The sequence below is a fragment of the Podarcis raffonei genome, chromosome 7, assembly GCF_027172205.1.
Source record: "Podarcis raffonei isolate rPodRaf1 chromosome 7, rPodRaf1.pri, whole genome shotgun sequence".
NCBI classification, from domain to species: Eukaryota; Metazoa; Chordata; class Lepidosauria; order Squamata; family Lacertidae; genus Podarcis; species Podarcis raffonei.
Genome location: NC_070608.1, coordinates 33,398,282 through 33,413,188, shown reverse-complemented (window position 1 = coordinate 33,413,188; position 14,907 = coordinate 33,398,282). Strand labels below are relative to the sequence as shown.

General features: G+C 42.5%; 1 long non-coding RNA gene across 1 annotated transcript; it reads right to left on the bottom strand.

The window, feature by feature from the left end:
* Nucleotides 1-1,945: 1,945 nt before the first annotated feature.
* Nucleotides 1,946-14,286, bottom strand: LOC128417366 (uncharacterized). The gene is made up of 4 exons (XR_008331450.1): nt 14,192-14,286; nt 12,892-12,992; nt 4,147-4,216; nt 1,946-2,189 (listed from the first exon to the last, which is right to left on the bottom strand). It is a non-coding gene; the product is annotated as an uncharacterized LOC128417366 (long non-coding RNA).
* Nucleotides 14,287-14,907: the final 621 nt, after the last annotated feature.

The following is a 14,907-nucleotide window of genomic DNA, read 5'->3' as shown; positions in this document are numbered from 1 at the left end:
GAGGGCAAGCAAACACAGAACAGGTAGTTGCAGTGTGCAGGCAGAAGCATCTGAGGACAGATGGTACTGGCAGTAAAGCAGCATTGCTCCCTAGTTGGAAACAGGGAAGATAGCTGGATGGTGAATGACTTTTAGTCTTGCTATTGTCACTCAGAATCCTAACCTGCACAGTCCTGGCTCCTGTATTCTGTGATCAGCCTACATTAGAGTTGTGAGAAAATGTCACTCGTTTACTGAAATGGCATAACCACCCCAGCTTATTGTGCAATCTTTAATTTTTTGGCTGCGATAGCTGTTTTGTAGGAAGTCATTTCTAGCCTGTCTTTTAGAAAGTCTTATCACAAGGCAGTTTGCAAAAAAAAAAAAAAAAGGAAAAAAAGCCCAAGTTATTGTTTAGCAGATGATGCACATTCAAGACCTCCACTTTCATGAGGGTTAGGTGCTTGTTTTCTTTGAATAATAACTGCGACGGAGCTTAAGCCAGGTAGATCTCAATCTCTTTATGCTAAAAGGATAGCAGGGATGAGTTCATTGGTGGGAATAGCTGTGGAGCATTTGCTTTGCATACAGAAGAGCCCTGGCATCTCCAGGTATAAAAAAAGACCCTGCCTGAAACCCTGAAGGGTCGCTGCTGCCAGTCAGTGTTGGTAGCCTGAGCTCGATGGACCAATGAACTGAGCCAGTGTAAGGAAAATTCTTATAAAAGGGGTAGGGGAGGAATGTTGCTTTGCCACAAGTATGATCTTTATTGTTTTGCGAAGATTTCTTGTCTGCCCATTTATTCCGAGCTAGTATGATCATTCAGATCATACCTAACAAATTGGAAGCGCTGCCATTTTCACAACGCAAGGCCCCACTGCCTTATGTTTTATAGAGACTGCAATTTTACGCCTTTGCCTTTTGGGTTGCTTTGTTCAGCGAGAGCTCCTTTGGAGCATCTTGACCTGTAACTTCCACGCTACTGTTCCACTGTCAGTCGAGCCCCATAACTCACCCAAGGAGACTGACAACTTCACCTATAAAATTATGTCTTCACCTCGCCCGAGTTTTCTGGATTAGTCTCCCTGCAAATGCTAACAAAAGCAAAGAGTATCAGATCACTGCTCAGGACACCAGCGGTGATGTTTGTGGAACCGCGCACTGTCTCAGAGCTAATCTCCGGGATAATTTAGATTAACCTTTCTGGTCGCTGCAAACCACATTGCCTTTTCCCCTGACCGTGATGTGCTACTCGGACTTATAATAACCATTTTGGATCATAGCAGTGGAACCAAAGCTGGCACTGAGCTGGCCTTCTGCTAAAGTTTCAAACGGAACCAAATTAGAAACATTACAGTTTGGGCTTATTTCACCTTTCTGTCTAAATAATAACAATATTAATATTTTTTGAAGTGCCTTGACAGAAAACCTAGTATTTCACTGTGAATAATTCTCCCCTCCCAAATAATTTTTATTTGATCTTACAAGTGCAAATTTATAACAATACCAAATATATATCCATATTTAGAGATTTCTCTGATTCTCCAGACTTCCCACCGTCCCCTCCATGGGACATATTGTCAGCGTTTTCAACTGCATATTATTTCATCTTCCATATTTATATCTCTCCATATTTTCCATAGTATTTGTTACACAACAAGTGTTACTAGAATCCTGCTAATGTTTTCATCTGCTTACAGTGGTCTCCTAAATAAATTATAAATCTTTCCCATTCTTTCTTAAAGTTTTGACTGTGAATAATTCTAACCAGAAATATGCAGGGCGTCTTGATGTCCTCTTGTGTTTACTTTTTTCACAAGACAGATAACTGTGGCAAATAGAGGCTATGTATCAAAGACCTGTCCCTTCTCAGGTTTGGTAGGTTTATAAGTTGAGCTGCTGGGTGACTGCGGGAGGGTGTGCTTTGTCAGGGTGGCAGATGTACCCTCAGAGATCCTCAAGAGGAGGGGAAGGCAAAATCGATCTCTTTCAGTTGCTGAGCTATTCTTCCATTTGTTGCCGCTTTTCATGACTGTAATTCCTGCTGCTCACGGCTATAATTAGAACTTTTAAATTTATAGCACATGCCTAAAGGCCGCGAGATGCTTGGGGGGAATTTAACTGAATCCATGATTTCTTCGGCAGGGACAGCTGCTACTGTGTTAAGAACGATTCTGAACCGAGAGGTCAACAGAAGATTCTGTGAAATGCTAAATGCCAAAAGAAGTAAGGAGTAAAAAAAGAGACAAAAATGAAGACTTATTAACTTTATCACTTATAGTTGTTATCAGGCATTGAAAAGCCACCTTCACTGCACCCAAAATTAAAATTAGACTAGACTAGACAGGTCCAATAGCAGAGTGATGAGATGGCCCCCAACTTGGATGACTTTAAAAGAGGATTAGACAAACGCACGAAGGAAAAAACTTTCATGGGCTACTCATGATTCTGGCTATGTTCTACCTAGGACCCTAGTACCTACGGGACCGCCTCTCCCAGTATGCCCCACGGAGAGCCTCAAGGTCCATAAATAGCAACACCCTAGTGCAGTGGCGTAGCGTGGGGGGTGCAGGGGGGCCCGGCCGCACCGGGCGCAACATCTGGGGGTTAGGGTTAGGGGGCACAAATCCACGGGTTAGGGGGGCGCAAATTACTTGCCTTGCCCCGGGTGCTGACAACCCACACTACGCCACTGCCCTAGTGGTCCCGGGCCCTAAGGAAGTTAGATTGGCTTCAACCAGAGCCAGGGCCTTTTCAACTCTGACTCCGGCCTGGTGGAACGCTCTGCCTCATGAGACCAGGGCCCTGCAGGATCTGATTTCTTTCCGCAGGGCCTATAAGACAGAGTTGTTCCGCCTGGCCTTTGGCTTGGAGCCAATTTCATTCCCTCCCCATCTTTCTTTTTCCTTTTTCCTTTCTCCTCCTGTGATGAGGCTGCATTTTAATATTTTAATGTTTCAATATTTTAATTGTTGTATTTTAATCTTGTTTTTAAGTTGTATTCATTCAACTTGTTTTTATTATTGCTTGTTAGCCTCCCTGAGCCCGGCCTTGGCTGGGGAGGGCAGGGTATAAATAATAATAATAATAATAATAATAATAATAATAATAATAATAATAATAATTATTATTATTATTATTATTATTATTATTATTATTATTATTATTACCTCCAATGTCAGAGGTATTATGCCTCTGAGTACCAGTTTCTGGGGAAACAAGTTCATACCCCCTAACACCTTGAAGCCAAAATTCGAGACGCCATCTTCCTGGATGCCATCTTCCCTTTTTTTAATCACGAGAGCACGAAGTTGATTTCACACCACGGTCCCTCCCTAAAAGCGCCTTTTCAGACATATGCCCCAAAATGTGTGTTTTGAGGCACTGTGTGAGATCACAGCCCCCCAAAAGCGCTTCCCCTGGGAGAAATCATACCCACAAATTGCATGAGAATGTGGCAACTAATATGGCCGCTGTTCTCTCACGATAAAAAATGGAATGGTTTTTCTGGGACACTTGTGAAGTTGGGAGAGTACTGTTGTGCTCGTGTCTAGTTCGCAAGCTTCTTAGAGGCATCTTGAGAAGAGAATGTTAAACTAGCTGGGCCTTTGGCCTAATCCATCAGGATCTTCTTGTGTTATAATGGCTTATAGGAAGAAAAGAGGGGAGGGGAGGCACTTGAGGATCATTGCAAATCTGCTGTGCATGCAGAAAGTTTAGGTCCTGGAAGGTTTAGGCCCTAGCATCTTCAGGTATAGCTGGAAGAGACTTGTCTGAATCCCTGCAGCACTGCTACCAGGCAGTTCAGATGATACTGAGATAGATGGACCAGTGTTCTGACTCAGTTTAAGGCAGATTCCTGTGTTCCTTGCTCTGTTCAATTTACAGAAAGACCAGGTGGAATGGCCACTGATGGAGCAAATTCTAGGAGGAAGAAGCTGAGCGGTCCCAGCCAGACCATGATTATCAGCCACTTTTAGAACCAATGCACACTTTTTCCAGGCATGGAATTATGTCTGTGAGAGACGGCCACACCTCAATACGCACGGAATAAAATGTAGAAATTGCTGCCTGGTGATGATGCAGAATTCCAAACCTGCCTGCAGTTCATGCCATGTCTTTATTACCTGCACACCCATGCAAAAAGAGTAGACTACCATATCTCACCTTAGCAAGCTGCTTTTGAAATTCCCATCAGTTCCCCCGTGATCTGCCACGAGGCATGGATGGTTCCTCTCTGTGAAATACAAACCCAACAGCTCACAGTATTTGGCAGAAGTTCTCCTGCATTTCCCCCTATTATTCTTCATCAATTACCAAGAGCAGTAATTACATTTGAACATGATCAAAAGGGAGAGAAAAAATTGGGGAAATTATTGTGGAAAGGGTGGAGGTTATTTTGCTGTACTTAGCTGACTTCTGAGGTGGCCTAGCGATGTTTGTGTGCCTCTTTTCTTTCAAATCTGCATCCTGCAGCCTCTCTGGGTGCCTTCACTTCCTGAAAACCCCATGACATCCTCAGCTGGGCTTTTATGTATGTGCAGAGGGAAACCACACTGCCTATTGTGTGCCCGGCCATTGTTCATTATTTTCAAGAGAGAAGCATTTTTATTTTTCAAAGAAATCAGTGCAGAAAGCTTTTTTTTAAAAAATAGTAAAATGAAACCTTATCTTAAAAACAAAGTCAGGGAGCACATCAGATGCTCAGTAGTCACCTTTTCAACTTCTCACACTTCATTTAAAATGAGGCAATTCCTCCCACAGGGTTTTTGGGGTTTTTTTAGATCAGGAGACATAGGCAGCAGGGGAGGCTGCAGAGTGTTTAATGGGAATAAAAGAACATGCACCACCCACAGCTGCTTCACAATGACATATTAAGTTCAATCCTGCACCCATTGAAAAGATAAAGAACGTCTAAAGCACCCTGAAAAAGAGACAGAAAAACTGAAGTCTTGGGAGAAATTAGTGGTTGGGTGTATACAGAACTAGTTCATAGTTTGTTAGGTAAAGGTAAAGGGACCCCTGACCATTAGGTCCAGTCGTGGCCGACTCTGGGGTTGCGGCGCTCATCTCGCTTTATTGGCAGAGGGAGCCGGCGTACAGCTTCCGGGTCATGTGGCCAGCATGACTAAGCCGCTTCTGGCAAACCAGAGCAGCACACGGAAACACCGTTTACCTTCCCACCGGAGCGGTACCTATTTATCTACTTGCACTTTGACATGCTTTTGAACTGCTAGGTTGGCAGGAGCAGGGACCGAGCAACAGGAGCTCACTCCATCGCGGGGATTCGAACCACCAACCTTCTGATCGGCAAGTCCTAGGCTCTGTATCCCTTCATAGTTTGTTAGAACCTGGCTATTGATTTCTAGAATGGAGAGCGGTGTTACATTTTTTAAAAAAAGTGTTATATGAATTATACAGCTGGGGGTGGAGCTGACTGAGTGAAATGGATCTGAGTCTTGCGATTTATGAACTTATGCACTCTATGAGATGGAATGGTTGCCACTTGCTGCTGCTATCCTGTTATTTCCCACCCCCTTAATCCATTTCCCCACCCCATAAGTGAAAATGTAACAGACAGGACTAAGCTTCTTACAGCACAATCAATGCATGTTGATTCAGAAGTAAGTTCCATCAGCGATAGATGGAAAGGCTGGATAACGATTTCTTTATCCACACAGAGATTCTCAAGCTAACCGAGTTATGATGGATGCTTGCTGGAGCACATGTCTTGCGTGGCATGTGGCAAACAGTAGTGGCTAGTGAGTTATTAGCAGTTATTGACATTTGTCAGCTTTCCGTGTTCTGTAGCAGGAAAACAGAAATGGCAGCAATCATGTCTAATTTAGCCTGCTATGATGTCAGGGCTTTGCGGACTCCCACTCATGTCAAGAAGCACCTAGAAAAGGTTTACAGATGTGTAGGAGGCAGTCAACTATGGCAGTGATGTTGCCAATGTTGCACATGGATCAACTAACGATTAAGCTATCAAAAGCAATCACTGGAGCTTACTGACAGCTGGCTCAATTGTTTGCACCTGTTTCCCCCCCCGCATTACACATATGTCTGGAATGGATTACCCTGGCTTGTGCTGGACACATTTCACCTTTCCCTATCATGATGTGCCAGAACAACATCTTTATGAAACCTGGGACTCGGAAAAGCAATAGGTATGGTACATCGTGTGCACCTCCTTATGGGAAGGACTCACTCGCAGAGATACCAGGGAAAAGAACTGTGATGGCCTGGGAATCCAATTCAGAGGCTGAACCGGAGGAATCCCAGCCTGCACAGGAGTCCCCGCCTCCAGGGCCGGCTGAACTGGGGCAGGGCCTTGATTCTGAAGCGCCTGCACTTGTGCCGGATCCTCAGGAGCAGGCACCAGGTGAATCCACTCTGGCTCCGGAGGTGGTTGAGGACTCAGTGCCTACAGGTGAGTCTCCCCCTGGGTCCAGTAACCCTTCAGCCTCTCCTGAACTGCAGAGGCTCAGGGCAGAGAGGCGGAGGGAACTGGTTTCTCCCAGGAGGAGTGCTCGCCTTAAGGCCAGAAGAGGCCGGGACCACCCCTGGCCTCAGAGAAGATAAAGGCCAGTCAGCCCGGTCCCAGGTTGCGGGAGCAACGTCGTGGAAGAGCTGTTTTGGCCAGCACCCAGTCCGGTTCCACCAGAGTTCCTGTCCTTGCCCGGCTCCTCGCTGTGGACCCCGCTTCGCCCGTGGAGGACTGTCTGCCGACCCTCGACTCAGGTCCTGGACCTCGCCCCACGGTAACCTCCCCCCCTGGACCAGCACAAGAACCAATTGGACTCATCCCTTGACTCCAACTCTGCTTTATAACCCCTCTGGATCTATCTATAATCTGATCCAGAAAACAGTGTCTAAAACAAGGCCTGAGATTGGATCCCAACTCAGAGAAGGTCCCCACCCCCTTCTTTTTGCCGAGACTAGTGTAATATAAGACCATTTGTACTTCAGTAGAATTAGATCCATTTTGACCAATAAAAGCAAGGACCTTGTTTCTGATTGGTTGGCCATGCAGTATACAGAGAAGAGTACTAGTATTTCCTTGAAAAGGGAGAGCTTCTAATGAGCAAGCAAAAGCTCTCTGGCTCAAAACCCAACATTAAATGGCTACTTCATAATAGGAGACATAAAACCCCCAACAGTCCCTTTCCCTCCAAGACAATTGTTCTTTTGCAGGTGGGGTTCAAACATATACCAGTAGATTCAGGTTGCACAATTAAAGTGGGTTTAGTGCTCAGGTGCAAAATACTCCCCCCCTTCCCCCTCTCTCCACACGCACCCTTGCAGTAAGGAAAGTGATGTGGAAATGTGCTGGAAAATGTAGAATAACCATTACTTGACCAACCACTCAACCAGCTGGTGGTCTGGCTAGGCACTGTGAGAACAGAATGCTGGATTAGATGGGCCTTTGGTCTGATCCAGCACAACTCCTCTTCAGTGCTTATGTCATTGTATAACTTCCCTGCAGACAAATGCTCAGTAAGCAGTTGGGGTTACAAACTTTACTTCCCCACAAACTTTGTGCAAACAAATCACGATGAATGCTCAACATACAGGTTGTGGCATCTTTCCCTCTCTCACATGCACCCCTTTGGGATGTATTTTCCTTCCTTAATCAGAAGGCAAGAAACGGTTTCTCTCCCACACACTCTCACCCTTCCCTTTGGGATGCCCTTTTCCTTCTTAATCACGAGACAAGGAATAGTTTCAGCAAAGGTCCCCCACTCAGCCATTGGGGATTCTTACCTTGGTTGCCAGCTTGCTTCTAAGTTCCTTTCTTCCATTTTTGAACTCAGTGCTCTGTTGTTTTTAGGAAATACTCAATGCCCTGCCAATACTTCTGGAGAACAGCTACATTACAATTGTACCTTGGTTCTCAAACGCTGAAAACCTGGAAGTAAATGTTCTGGTTTTTGAACTTTTTTTGGAAGCCAAATGTCCGACGCGGCTTCCTCTTGAGTGAAGGAAGCTCCTGCAGCCAATCAGAAGCCGCGTCTTGGTTTTTGAATGGTTTCGGGAGTCGAACGGACTTCCAGAACAGATTACATTTGAGAACCAAGGTACCACTGTATTTGATGTTCTCTCTCTCTGCTGAAAGGTTCTTTATGTGAGCCAGTGTGGTGTAGTGGTTAAGAGCGGTGGTCTCGTAATCTGGTGAACCGGGTTCGCGTCTCTGCTCCTCCACATGCAGCTGCTGGGTGACCTTGGGCTAGTCACACTTCTTTGAAGTCTCTCAGCATCACTCACCTCACAGAGTGTTTGTTGTGGGGGAGGAAGGGAAAGGAGAATGTTAGCCGCTTTGAGACTCCTTCGGGTAGTGATAAAGCGGGATATCAAATCTAAACTCCTCTTCTTCTTTGAACATGACGAGGACATCATGTTCACCACCTGTCTGAAGTAGAAAATCCCTAACGCCACACCATCGAGTGCACTCTGTTGTGGTAAATGGTATATGCATGAAGTTAGTCCCAATCAATAGCTATCTTGTATCTATCCTGTTGTTTCTAATGAAATACTGTGTTTTGATGTGTGTCCCCCCCCAAACCAGCTTTGATCCAAACTGAGAAAAAGAACAGCTTAGCTGCATTTTAAAGCCGTTTGCACAACCAAGGTCACTGCCAAACAGCTTTTTTTTTATATAAGATATTTATTGAAGTTTAACAATTACAGAAAAAAGAAAAACAGACAGTAATAATAAAAAAGATTACACTACTTCAAAAAAAACAACAACACTAAAGCGTAAAAAGAAAAAAAGAAAAGAAAAAGAAAAACATTAACATCCAGTATTTTCATATCATTATCTTTCATTTACTTATTTCCTTGACTTCCTCACGCCTCCCTTTTTGTATTCTATTTCATAATTGTTCCAGCAAGTCCTTTCCCTCTTTCTCAAATTTTGTTCCTTAATTTATCTTAACACAATTTAACCTTGAATTTTACACTTTAACCCATTAACAGTCCATTTTTACTTAATTCTGTATAACCTTTCTGCTAAGACCATGTAAATCCATTCCAACATCTTTCTAGCATTCATTAATTTTATAGTATTTTTTTAAGTATACTTTAAATTTTTTCCAGTCTTCTTCCATCGACTCTTCTCCCTGGTCTCGGATTCTACCAGTCATTTCCGCCATTTCCATGTAGTCCATCAGTTTCATCTGCCATTCTTCCCTGGTGGGTAGGTCTTGCGTCTTCCAGTACTTTGCAATAAGTATTCTTGCTGCTGTTGTGGCATACATAAAAAACGTTCTGTCTTTCTTTGGCACCAATTGGCCAACCATGCCCAGGAGGAAGGACTCTGGTTTCTTCAGGAAGGTATATTTAAATACCTTCTTCATTTCATTATAGATCATCTCCCAGAATACCTTAATCTTTGGGCATGTCCACCAAAGGTGAAAGAAAGTACCTTCTGTCTCCTTACATTTCCAGCATTTATTATCAGGCAAATGATAAATTTTTGCAAGCTTGACTGGTGTTATGTACCACCTATAGATCATTTTCATTAAATTCTCTTTTAAGGCATTACATGCCGTAAATTTCATACCAGTGGTCCATAACTGTTCCCAGTCAGCCATCATAATATTATGTCCAACATCTTGTGCCCATTTAATCATAGCAGATTTCACCATTTCATCTTGAGTATTCCATTTCAACAGCAAGTTATACATTCTTGACAAATTCTTAACTTTAGAATCTAACAGTTCTGTTTCCAATTTGGATTTTTCCACCTGGAAGCCAATTTTTTGTCCAAATTATATGCCTCCATTATTTGATAATAATGTAGCCAATCTCGCACTCTATTTTTTAATTTTCCAAAACTCTGCAATTTTAGTCTGTCTCCCTCTTGTTCCAAAATTTCCCAATATTTCGGCCATTTAGCCTCCATATTGAGTTTTTTCTGAGCTTTTGCTTCCATTCGTGACAGCCACCTTGGGGTTTTATTTTCAAGCAGATCTTTGTATCTTAACCAAACATTAAACAGTGCTTTTCTGACAATATGGCTTTTGAACGCTTTATGTGCTTTGACCTTATCATACCACAAATATGCATGCCAACCAAATACATTGTTGAAACCTTCCAAATCCAACACATCAGTGTTTTCAAGAAGCAGCCATTCTTTTAGCCAGCAAAAAGCGGCTGATTCATAATAAAGTTTTAAGTCTGGCAGGGCAAATCCACCTCTTTCTTTTGCATCTGTTAATATCTTAAATTTTATACGAGGCTTCTTGCCCTGCCAGACAAATCTAGAGATATCTCTCTGCCACTTCTTAAAACAATCCATTTTATCCACAATTTGCAGTGTTTGAAACAGAAACAACATTCTTGGCAATACATTCATTTTTATCACAGCAATTCGGCCTAAAAGCGATAACTTCAAATTTGACCATATTTCTAAATCCTTTTTCACTTCAGTCCAACATTTTTCATAATTATCCTTAAATAAATTCACATTCTTAGCAGTCATGTTTACCCCTAAATATTTCACTTTCTTAACCAGTGTCAATCCTGTCTCCTTCTGAAACTTATCTCTCTCAATCTCAGATTTTTCTCCAAAACTTTTGTTTTCATCTTATTCAACTTAAAACCTGCTACCTGACCGAATTCTTGAATCAGTTCTAATACTCTTTTAGTACTTGATTCTGGCTCCTGTAAAGTCAATACCAAATCATCAGCAAATGCTTTCAATTTGTACTGTTTGGCTCCTACTTGTATACCTTTTACCATTTGGTCCCTTCTAATCATATTTAACAAAACTTCCAGGACTGAAATAAAAAGCAATGGAGAGATTGGGCAGCCTTGTCGTGTTCCTTTCTCAATCTTAAGTTCTTCTGTCACTACATTGTTTACAATTAACTTGGCTTTTTGTTCTAAATAAATTGCACCTATACCGTTTCCAAACCTTGACCAACCCCCATCCCCAATAAATTCTTCTTCATAAAACTCCAAGAAATATTGTCAAAGGCTTTCTCCGTGTCCACAAAAATCAAGACTGCTTTAGTATTAATCTTCACTTGTAGCTTTTCTATAATATTAATTATATTCCTCGTATTGTCAGACAAATGTCTACCCGGGAGAAAACCCGCTTGATCTTTATGAATTTCTTCTGCTAGCACCTTTTTTAATCTTTTGGCCAAAATGTCTGCAAAGATTTTGTAATCCACATTAAGCAGTGATATGGGGCGGTAGTTCTTAAGCTGCATCTTTTCAGTCTCTGTTTTCGGTATGAGTGTAATGTACGGTTCCTTCCACGACTCTGGTGCCCTTTTCCCTTCCAATATTTCATTACAGACTTCCTTTAAAGGTTTTATTAACCCTTCTTTCAAAGATCTATATCTAGAAATCAGTCTGTCCGGTCCTGGAGATTTACCTAATTGCATATTCTGAATGGCCCCTTCTACTTCCTGTTCCGTTATTTTGTAATCCAACATTAATCTGTTTTCTTGGGAGATTTTTTGTAGTCCATTTATTTTCAAAAATTTATCAATGTCCATTTCTTTCTGCTTCTCCTGTGTATATAATTGTTTAAAGTACCTCTGGAAACACTTCCTGATTTCCACTGGATTCTGTATATTTTTCCCCTCCACTTCCAGGTTCATAATAGTATTAAGTTTTTGTCTTTTTTTCAATTGCCAGGCCAATAGTTTCCCACACTTGTTTGCCGATTCAATGTCTTTTGTCTCATCTGTTTAATCTTCCATTCTATTTCCTGATTCATCATTTTCATATATTGTACTTGGTATAACTTTATTTCTTTCAAAATCTCCTGAGACTTTGGTTTCGCCCTCAGTTTCTTCTCTCCTTCCTTTATTCTTTCCAAAATTTTGTCTTTTTCTCTGCCAAACAGCTTTTACCGTCAAGACTTTTCTCCTGATGTTCTGTTGAAATCTACCCTTCTGCTACTCCAGCCCATTTGACACAGGGCTTATCCATACTTCCTCTTGTCGCACTGCTTTCCCCCAGGGAAAACTATTCTGTAGTGCTCAAGCTACAGGTTTTCTCCAAACTGACATTTGCTCCGATTTAGCACTAAAGAGTGGGTTTTCCCTGAGAAAGGAGCGGGGAAGGGGAAAACTGCTCAGACCTGTGGATTCTAGGCATGGGGCTAGTGGAACTGGGGGCGAGCCCCTAGGTCTGCCCTCTAGGGCAGCACAGAAAAAGTATTCTATGGTGAGTTCATGCATGATCAGGCTATACACAATTATGAAACAAAGCCTTTCATTTCATTTGATTTTTGTGTTGCTGCTAAACAATGAATGGCTTTGACAGCAAAATCCTTTGCATGTCTACCGGAGAAGGAATTCTTGTTAAGTTCAATGAGACTTGCTCCTAAGTAAGCGTGTAAGGAGTTGTAGCCTTAACCTGTTTATTTTCATTAGGGTGGATTTTTTCCCACCCAACAATGAGATCCAGGCCTGTCTGAAATACAGCAGCTGAAGTTTGCCAATGGTTTTCAAGAAAGCCAAACATGTGTTCAAAGCTCGATGGCTCTTGGCAGACACTTAGGTTTTAAAGAAGCCCTGATGCCTTCTAGAAAACACAAAAAGACAGTCTGTTTGGAAATAATCTGCTTGTGTCACATCAAGTGAAATCTTAGCTCCTGTGAAGGCAAAGGAAAGTTTGTCATTCACATTAATGGGGGCAGGCATTGCCCAGGCACATTTATTCTCATGGAGAGGACGTTCCCACTTTGAAAACATCTTTTGCTTATTTAGCCCATTTATTTCCTTGTTCTATAGGAGTCTATTTAACTATATACAAAATTAAAATGAAGCAGCACATTCCTATACATGTCTACTCAGAAGTAAGTCTAAACTGAATAGAGGTGCATAAGATTGTACTGTATAATCTTTCCCCCCACAAAACCCAAACATACATCTTCTACTCACTTACCTGAAAGGAAGTCCTGTTGATCTCACCTGGACTTACTTCTGAGCAGACACATATCTGCTTGTTTTTCCAGGCTCCAGCTGTCACCCAATGTCTCTCTTTCCCTGAAACAAATGAGTTGTACAGGGTCTTCCTTTTGTAGATCTTGACAGGTGACTGTTGCTCATGGATATTATTATTTTAGAAATGTGACAGGCTCTTAATGAAATGTCTACATCAGCAAATATAGGCTTTCAAAAGCTATTACACTAAATGTTTCATGTGTTAAAGGCATGCTGAATCTCCTGAGGATCACACCCAAAGATTTAGGAGGTGAGAGTCTGGGAGCTCTGGGTACTTCTTGATATGTTGAGGCCAGATATGGTGACTCCTCTTCATTCAGGCAATGACGCTTTGTGCTGCTGGATTGGCCAAAACCGTTCACATTTAGTGAATCAAGAGGCTAAGTTGCTGGGCTCTGGTTGTAGGTCAGTGTATGAGGTCATAGAAAAGCTCTAATTTCAATTACTGTAATGTTCATAATATATTTTTGGAGATGGCTGGGAATGGACCCAAGCAGAAATAACCGGCTCCCTGCCCTCCTCTTGGAAATCTGAAAATGCAGGCTTAAAATCTTGAGACTGGGGAAATGCAGAATGGTTGTGCCAGAGAAAGTAAGATAAAACTGGTTTCACCCATGACTAGCGATGGGAGGGAAATTTGATTCAGTTTGCATTTAATAGCAAACTTACCCAATTTGCACCTTCCAAAACAATATGAGAATTGTGACATAGTCATCCTTTGAAATTTGCACTGCTCTGAATTTTGCAATGGCATGTGTACAAAAATGTATTTACTAGGGTAACGTGTTCGTATAAGTGCATACATTAGTGAATATAACATAAAAATGCATTGTTAGGCATAGACACTGACTGTGCAGGGCCCTAGGTGCCTAAGCACCCACAAATCATAAATGAAGGGGCTGACCCCTCCCCCAAGATTGCACTTGGCCATGTTGGCACCCCCCAACATGTGTTGAGTGATGTCAGCATGCTGCTGGTGTGCCAATGTCACACGCACATTCCCCGAGCCCCCACTGTTGCAGGGGCAAGGCAGTGTGGCTGATGTTAGGAGAAACTGCATAACTTTTAGGCAAAACTGCATACTAAAATGTGTATATCACAAGAAGTTTGCACTAAGGAGCTGATGAATTTTCATGAGGACTTAAAAATAAACAAATCACAAACCGATGTGGAAATGTGATGAACTGATTTTAAGATTGGAAAAATGAGAAACTGAGAAAAACTGAAATTGACATACTCACCCATCCCTGCTCATGACTCCACTGTTCTTATGACCACGCAATCCCTGGTTCCTTTTGGATGCCTATAGACTCAGTTTCAATAATCAACTTGCATCCCTTGGGCTTTTTCTCTCAGTTTAATATTCATCTCAAGGAAGCATATTTATTTGCCTTGCAGAGGCCCAACATGTGCAACTGAGCCAATGGCAGGAGTCTCTCTCTCTCCTGCATTTCCCAATATTGGCAGAAGCGATCAGACCTCGTTCTGCTGGCCCTGCTTTGGAACTGTGGCTGCTGCTCCTAAGCTGGCCTGGAGCCTCAGCTTCCTGTATTGCAGTATTAGAACCAAAAAAGTAGCAGCTTTCCACCCCACCAGGGACTGGGGAGTGAGCCCAGTTAAAACTGCCATGGGGGAAAAAATGGAGTCAGGCAGTGAGCTGTGCTTGAACCACACAAAGCTATGGGGTGCCAAAGAGGGCCCAGCACAGATGGTGGCAGCTGCAGGAATGAACGCTGCCTTTCTTGACTCACTATACTCTTCCATGCTGCACAAAACCAAGCCTGCTTTGTTTGCTCTCTTGGACTTCAGAGCCTGCAAAAATGGATTTGCGGGAGAGTTAGCAGAGCATAAAGGCTCATAAATGCTTCCCAAATCCTATACTTTCTCTCACTATATTGTTATGCTCACCCGCATATTGGAGTACTGAGATATTCCAGGGGGTGCAGCACATGTTTCC